This window comes from Sycon ciliatum, chromosome 11 (genome assembly GCF_964019385.1).
Source record: "Sycon ciliatum chromosome 11, ocSycCili1.1, whole genome shotgun sequence".
In the NCBI taxonomy this organism is placed as follows: Eukaryota; Metazoa; Porifera; class Calcarea; order Leucosolenida; family Sycettidae; genus Sycon; species Sycon ciliatum.
In genome coordinates, this window is record NC_088653.1 from 19822845 (window position 1) to 19831139 (window position 8295).

At 45.0% G+C, this 8295-nt stretch overlaps 1 long non-coding RNA gene across 1 annotated transcript; it reads right to left on the reverse strand.

Annotated features, from left to right (window-relative positions):
* Window positions 1-140: 140 nt before the first annotated feature.
* LOC135827385 (uncharacterized) lies at window positions 141-8092 on the reverse strand. Its single transcript, XR_010555425.1, has 12 exons — window positions 8040-8092; window positions 7676-7733; window positions 7309-7366; window positions 5274-5331; window positions 4908-4965; window positions 3440-3497; window positions 3074-3131; window positions 1609-1666; window positions 1242-1299; window positions 875-932; window positions 508-565; window positions 141-198 (listed from the first exon to the last, which is right to left on the reverse strand). It is a non-coding gene; the product is annotated as an uncharacterized LOC135827385 (long non-coding RNA).
* Window positions 8093-8295: the final 203 nt, after the last annotated feature.

Sequence of the window (8295 nt, forward strand, 5' to 3'; positions counted from 1 at the left end):
TGAATGCGGGTGCCAGCAGCCTACAAGCAAACCAAAAATCATATCAATGCGACCACTCACATCACAGCTGGGTCATTTATAGAGAGGTATGTTGAAAGTGACACGTGGGCACAAATGGGCAAAAAGTGACAATTTCTCACCTTTATGCCCGTTCGAAGCTCAAGAACTGACCATCGCCACCCTCATCTTGTTGTTAAGCTGGACATAGGGAAGTGCACCAAGAAAAAATTCCACATTTCAATAAACACTTCGCCCAGGGCTGCTCAAAGCTGAAATAAAACTATCTCGAAGTTTTGGGCCTTTTTGCCCGTGATTCTTCACCTGGCGACTAAACTATTCAAAGCAGTGCCAAAATTTCGGCGTCACTAAATGCGGGTGCCAGCGGCCTACAAGCAAACCAAAAATAAAATCAATGTGACCACTCACATCACAGCTGGGTCATGTTATAGAGAGGTATGTTGAAAGTGACACGTGGGCACAAATGGGCAAAAAGCGACAATTTCTCACCTTTATGCCCGTTCTAAGCTCAAGAACTGACCATCGCCACCCTCATCTTGTTGTTTAGCTAGACATAGGGAAGTGCACCAAGAAAAAATTCCACATTTCAATAAACAATTCGCCCAGGGCTGCTCAAAGCTGAAATAAAACTATCTCGAAGTTTTGGGCCTTTTTGCCCGTGATTCTTCACTTGGCGACTAAACTATTCAAAGCAGTGCCAAAACTTCGGCGTTACTGAATGCGGGTGCCAGCGGCCTACAAGCAAACCAAAAATAAAATCAATGCGACCACTCACATCACAGCTGGGTCATGTTATAGAGAGGTATGTTGAAAGTGACACGTGGGCACAAATGGGCAAAAAGCGACAATTTCTCACCTTTTTGCTCGTTTGAAGCTCAAGAACTGACCATCGCCACCCTCATCTTGTTGTTTAGCTGGACATAGGGAAGTGCACCAAGAAAAAATTCCACATTTCAATAAACACTTCGCCCAGGGCTGCTCAAAGCTGAAATAAAACTATCTCGAAGTTTTGGGCCTTTTTGCCCGTGATTCTTCACCTGGCGACTAAACTATTCAAAGCAGTGCCAAAATTTCGGCGTCACTAAATGCGGGTGCCAGCGGCCTACAAGCAAACCAAAAATAAAATCAATGTGACCACTCACATCACAGCTGGGTCATGTTATAGAGAGGTATGTTGAAAGTGACACGTGGGCACAAATGGGCAAAAAGCGACAATTTCTCACCTTTATGCCCGTTCTAAGCTCAAGAACTGACCATCGCCACCCTCATCTTGTTGTTTAGCTAGACATAGGGAAGTGCACCAAGAAAAAATTCCACATTTCAATAAACAATTCGCCCAGGGCTGCTCAAAGCTGAAATAAAACTATCTCGAAGTTTTGGGCCTTTTTGCCCGTGATTCTTCACTTGGCGACTAAACTATTCAAAGCAGTGCCAAAACTTCGGCGTTACTGAATGCGGGTGCCAGCGGCCTACAAGCAAACCAAAAATAAAATCAATGCGACCACTCACATCACAGCTGGGTCATGTTATAGAGAGGTATGTTGAAAGTGACACGTGGGCACAAATGGGCAAAAAGCGACAATTTCTCACCTTTTTGCTCGTTTGAAGCTCAAGAACTGACCATCGCCACCCTCATCTTGTTGTTTAGCTGGACATAGGGAAGTGCACCAAGAAAAAATTCCACATTTCAATAAACACTTCGCCCAGGGCTGGTCAAAGCTGAAATAAAACTATCTCGAAGTTTTGGGCCTTTTTGCCCGTGATTCTTACCTTTCCGACTAAACTGTTCAAAGCAGTGCCAAAATTTTGGCGTCACTAAATGCGGGTGCCAGCGGCCTACAAGCAAACCAAAATCAAATCAATGCGACCACTCACATCACAGCTGGGTCATGTTATAGAGAGGTATGTTGAAAGTGACACGTGGGCACAAATGGGCAAAAAGCGACAATTTCTCACCTTTCTGCCCGTTCAAAGCTCAAGAACTGACCATCGCCACCCTCATCTTATTGTTTAGTTGGACATAGGGAAGTGCACCAAGAAAAATTCCACATTTCAATAAACACTTCGCCCAGGGCTGCTCAAAGCTGAAATAAAACTATCTCGACGTTTTGGGCCTTTTTGCCCGTGATTCTTCACTTTGCGACTAAACTATTCACAACAGTGCCAAATTACCGGCACTACTGAATGCAGGTGCCAGCGGCCTACAAGCAAACCGAAAATCAAATCAATGCGACCACTGACATCACAGCTGGGTCATGTTATAGAGAGGTATGTTGAAAGTGACACGTGGGCACAAATGGGCAAAAACCGACAATTTCTCACCTTTATGCCCGTTCGAAGCTCAAGAACTGACCATCGCCACCCTCATCTTGTTGTTTAGCTGGACATAGGGAATTGCACCAAGAAAAAATTCCACATTTCAATAAACACTTCGCCCAGGGCTGCTCAAAGCTGAAATAAAACCATCTCGAAGTTTTGGGCCTTTTTGCCCGTGATTCTTCACTTTGCGACTAAACTATTCCCAGCAGTGCCAAACTTTCGGCGTTACTGAATGCGGGTGCCAGCAGCCTACAAGCAAACCAAAAATCATATCAATGCGACCACTCACATCACAGCTGGGTCATTTATAGAGAGGTATGTTGAAAGTGACACGTGGGCACAAATGGCCAAAAAGCGACAATTTCTCACCTTTATGCCCGTTCTAATCTCAAGAACTGACCATCGCCACCCTCATCTTGTTGTGTAGCTGGACATAGGGAAGTGCACCAAGAAAAAATTCCACATTTCAATAAACACTTCGCCCAGGGCTGCTCAAAGCTTAAATAAAACTATCTCCAAGTTTTGGGCCTTTTTGCCCGTGATTCTTCACTTGGCGACTAAACTATTCAAAGCAGTGCCAAAATTTCGGCGTTACTGAATGCGAGTCCCAGCGGCCTACAAGCAAACCAAAAATAAAATCAATGCGACCACTCACATCACAGCTGGGTCATGTTATAGAGAGGTATGTTGAAAGTGACACGTGGGCACAAATGGGCAAAAAGCGACAATTTCTCACCTTTCTGCTTGTTCGAAGCTCAAGAACTGACCATCGCCACCCTCATCTTGTTGTTTAGCTGGACATAGGGAAGTGCACCAAGAAAAAATCCACATCTCAATAAACACTTCGCCCAGGGCTGCTCAAAGCTGAAATAAAACTATCTCGACGTTTTGGGCCTTTTTGCCCGTGATTCTTCACTTTGCGACTTAACTATTCCCAGCAGTGCCAAAATTTCGGCGTTACTGAATGCGGGTGCCAGCGGCCTACAAGCAAACCAAAAATCAAATCAATGCGACCACTCACATCACAGCTGGGTCATGTTATAGAGAGGTATGTTGAAAGTGACACGTGGGCACAAATGGGCAAAAAGCGACAATTTCTCACCTTTATGCCCGTTCTAAGCTCAAGAACTGACCATCGCCACCCTCATCTTGTTGTTTAGCTGGACATAGGGAAGTGCACCAAGAAAAAATTCCACATTTCAATAAACACTTCGCCCAGGGCTGCTCAAAGCTGAAATAAAACTATCTCGACGTTTTGGGCCTTTTTGCCCGTGATTCTTCACTTTGCGACTAAACTATTCCCAGCAGTGCCAACATTTCGGCGTTTCTCAATGCGGGTGCAAGCGGCCTACAAGCAAACCAAAAATCAAATCAATGCGACCACTCACATCACAGCTGGGTCATGTTATAGAGAGGTATGTTGAAAGTGACACGTGGCCACAAATGGGCAAAAAGCGACAATTTCTCACCTTTATGCCCGTTCGAAGATCAAGAACTGACCATCGCCACCCTCACCTTGTTGTTTAGCTGGACATAGGGAAGTGCACCAAGAAAAAATTCCACATTTCAATAAACACTTCGCCCAGGGCTGCTCAAAGCTGATATAAAATTATCTCGAAGTTTTGGGCCGTTTTGCCCGTGATTCTTCACTTTGAGACTAAACTATTCACAGCAGCGCCAAAATTTCAACGTCACTGAATGCGAGTGCCAGGGGCCTACAAGTAAACCAAAAATCAAATCAATGCGACCACTCACATCACAGCTGGGTCATGTTATAGAGAGGTATGTTGAAAGTGACACGTGGGCACAAATGGGCAAAAAGCGACAATTTCTCACCTTTCTGCCCGTTCGAAGCTCAAGAACTGACCATCGCCACCCTCATCTTGTTGTTTAGCTGGACATAGGGAACTGCACCAAGAAAAGATTCCACATTTCAATAAACACTTCGCCCAGGGCTGGTCAAAGCTGAAATAAAACTATCTCGAAGTTTTGGGCCTTTTTGCCCGTGATTCTTCACTTTGCGACTAAACTATTCCTAGCAGTACCAAAATTTTGGCGTTACTGAATGCGGGTGCCAGCGGCCCACAAGCAAACCAAAAATCAAATCAATGGGACCACTCACATCACAGCTGGGTCATGTTATAGAGAGGTATGTTGAAAGTGACACGTGGGCACAAATGGGCAAAAAGCGACAATTTCTCAACTTTCTGCCCGTTCGAAGCTCAAGAACTGACCATCAACACCCTCATCTTGTTGTTAAGCTGGACATAGGGAAGTGCACCCAGAAAAAATTCCACATTTCAATAAACACTTCGCCCAGGGCTGCTCAAAGCTGAAATAAAACTATCTCGACGTTTTGGGCCTTTTTGCCCGTGATTCTTCACTTTGCGACTAAACTATTCAAAGCAGTGCCAAAATTTCGGCGTTACTGAATGCGGGTACCAGCGGCCTACAAGCAAACCAAAAATAAAATCAATGCGACCACTCACATCACAGCTGGGTCATGTTATAGGGAGGTATGTTGAAAGTGACACGTGGGCACAAATGGGCAAAAAGCGACAATTTCTCACCTTTCTGCTTGTTCGAAGCTCAAGAACTGACCATCGCCACCCTCATCTTGTTGTTTAGCTGGACATAGGGAAGTGCACCAAGAAAAAATCCACATCTCAATAAACACTTCGCCCAGGGCTGCTCAAAGCTGAAACAAAACTATCTCGACGTTTTGGGCCTTTTTGCCCGTGATTCTTCCCTTTGCGACTTAACTATTCCCAGCAGTGCCAAAATTTCGGCGTTACTGAATGCGGGTGCCAGCGGCCTACAAGCAAACCAAAAATCAAATCAATGCGACCACTCACATCACAGCTGGGTCATGTTATAGAGAGGTATGTTGAAAGTGACACGTGGGCACAAATGGGCAAAAAGCGACAATTTCTCACCTTTATGCCCGTTCTAAGCTCAAGAACTGACCATCGCCACCCTCATCTTGTTGTTTAGCTGGACATAGGGAAGTGCACCAAGGAAAAATTCCACATTTCAATAAACACTTCGCCCAGGGCTGCTCAAAGCTGAAATAAAACTATCTCGACGTTTTGGGCCTTTTTGCCCGTGATTCTTCACTTTGCGACTAAACTATTCCCAGCAGTGCCAAAATTTCGGCGTTACTGAATGCGGGTGCCAGCGGCCTACAAGCAAACCAAAAATCAAATCAATGCGACCACTCACATCACAGCTGGGTCATGTTATAGAGAGGTATGTTGAAAGTGACACGTGGCCACAAATGGGCAAAAAGCGACAATTTCTCACCTTTATGCCCGTTCGAAGCTCAAGAACTGACCATCGCCACCCTCACCTTGTTGTTTAGCTGGACATAGGGAAGTGCACCAAGAAAAATTCCACATTCAATAAACACTTCGCCCAGGGCTGCTCAAAGCTGATATAAAATTATCTCGAAGTTTTGGGCCGTTTTGCCCGTGATTCTTCACTTTGAGACTAAACTATTCACAGCAGCGCCAAAATTTCAACGTCACTGAATGCGAGTGCCAGGGGCCTACAAGTAAACCAAAAATCAAATCAATGCGACCACTCACATCACAGCTGGGTCATGTTATAGAGAGGTATGTTGAAAGTGACACGTGGGCACAAATGGGCAAAAAGCGACAATTTCTCACCTTTCTGCCCGTTCGAAGCTCAAGAACTGACCATCGCCACCCTCATCTTGTTGTTTAGCTGGACATAGGGAAGTGCACCAAGAAAAATTCCACATTTCAATAATCACTTCGCCCAGGGCTGCTCAAAGCTGAAATAAAACTATCTCGAAGTTTTGGGCCTTTTTGCCCGTGATTCTTCACTTTGCGACTAAACTATTCCCAGCAGTACCAAAATTTTGGCGTTACTGAATGCGGGTGCCAGCGGCCCACAAGCAAACGAAAAATCAAATCAATGGGACCACTCACATCACAGCTGGGTCATGTTATAGAGAGGTATGTTGAAAGTGACACGTGGGCACAAATGGGCAAAAAGCGACAATTTCTCATCTTTCTGCCCGTTCGAAGCTCAAGAACTGACCATCAACACCCTCATCTTGTTGTTAAGCTGGACATAGGGAAGTGCACCAAGAAAAAATTCCACATTTCAATAAACACTTCGCCCAGGGCTGCTCAAAGCTGAAATAAAACTATCTCGACGTTTTGGGCCTTTTTGCCCGTGATTCTTCACTTTGCGACTAAACTATTCACAGCAGTGCCAACATTTAGGCGTTACTGAATGCGGGTGCCAGCGGCCTACAAGCAAACCAAAAATCGAATCAATACGACCACTCACATCACAGCTGGGTCATGTTATAGAGAGGTATGTTGAAAGTGACACGTGGGCACAAATGGGCAAAAAGCGACAATTTCTCACCTTTCTGCCCGTTCGAAGCTCAAGAACTGACCATCGCCACCCTCATGTTGTTGTTTAGCTGGACATAGGGAAGCGCACCAAGAAAAAAATCCACATTTCAATAAACACTTCGCCCAGGCTGCTCAAAGCTGAAATAAAACTATCTCCAAGTTTTGGGCCTTTTTGCCCGTGATTCTTCACTTTGTGACTAAACTATTCCCAGCAGTGCCAACATTTAGGCGTTACTGAATGCGGGTGCCAGCGGCCTACAAGCAAACCAAAAATCAAATCAATGCGACCACTCACATCACAGCTGGGTCATGTTATAGAGAGGTATGTTGAAAGTGACACGTGGGCACAAAAGGGCAAAAAGCGACAATTTCTCACCTTTATGCCCGTTCGAAGCTCAAGAACTGACCATCGCCACCCTCATCTTGTTGTTTAGCTGGACATAGGGAAGTGCACCAAGAAAACAAGCAAACCAAAAATCATATCAATGCGACCACTCACATCACAGCTGGGTCATGTTATAGAGAGGTATGTTGAAAGTGACACGTTGGCACAAATGGGCAAAAAGCGACAATTTCTCACCTTTCTGCTTGTTCGAAGCTCAAGAACTGACCATCGCCACCCTCATCTTGTTGTTTAGCTGGACATAGGGAAGTGCACCAAGAAAAAATTCCACATTTCAATAAACACTTTGCCCAGGGCTGCTCAAAGCTGAAATAAAACTATCTCGAAGTTTTGGGCCTTTTTGCCCGTGATTCTTCACTTTGCGACTAAACTATTCCCAGCAGTGCCAACATTTCGGGGTTACTGAATGCGGGTGCCAGCGGCCTAAAAGCGAACCAAAAATTATATCAATGCGATTACTCACATCACAGCTGGGTCATGGTATAGAGAGGTATGTTGAAAGTTACACGTGGGCACAAATGTGCAAAAAGCCACAATTTCTCACCTTTCTGCCCGTTCCAAGCTCAAGAACTGACCATCGCCACCCTCATCTTGTTGTTTAGCTGGACATAGGGAAGTGCACGAAGAAAAAATTCCACATTTCAATAAACACGCCCAGGGCTGCTCAAAGCTGAAATAAAACTATCTCTAAGTTTTGGGCCTTTTTGCCCGTGATTCTTCACTTTGCGACTAAACTATTCACAGCAGTACCAAAATTTTGGCGTTACTGAATGCGGGTGCCAGCGGCCTACAAGCAAACCAAACATCAAATCAATGCGACCACTCAGATCACAGCTGGGTCATGTTATAGAGAGGTATGTTGAAAGTGACACGTGGGCACAAATGGGCAAAAAGCGACAATTTCTCACCTTTATGCCAGTTCGAAGCTCAAGAACTGACCATCAACACCCTCATCTTGTTGTTTAGCTGGACATAGGGAAGTGCAGCAAGAAAAAATTCCACATTTCAATAAACACTTCGCCCAGGGCTGCTCAAAGGTGAAATAAAACTATCTCCAAGTTTTGGGCCTTTTTGCCCGTGATTCTTCACTTTGCGACTAAACTATTCCCAGCAGTGCCAACATTTAGGCGTTACTGAATGCGGGTGCCAGCGGCCTACAAGCAA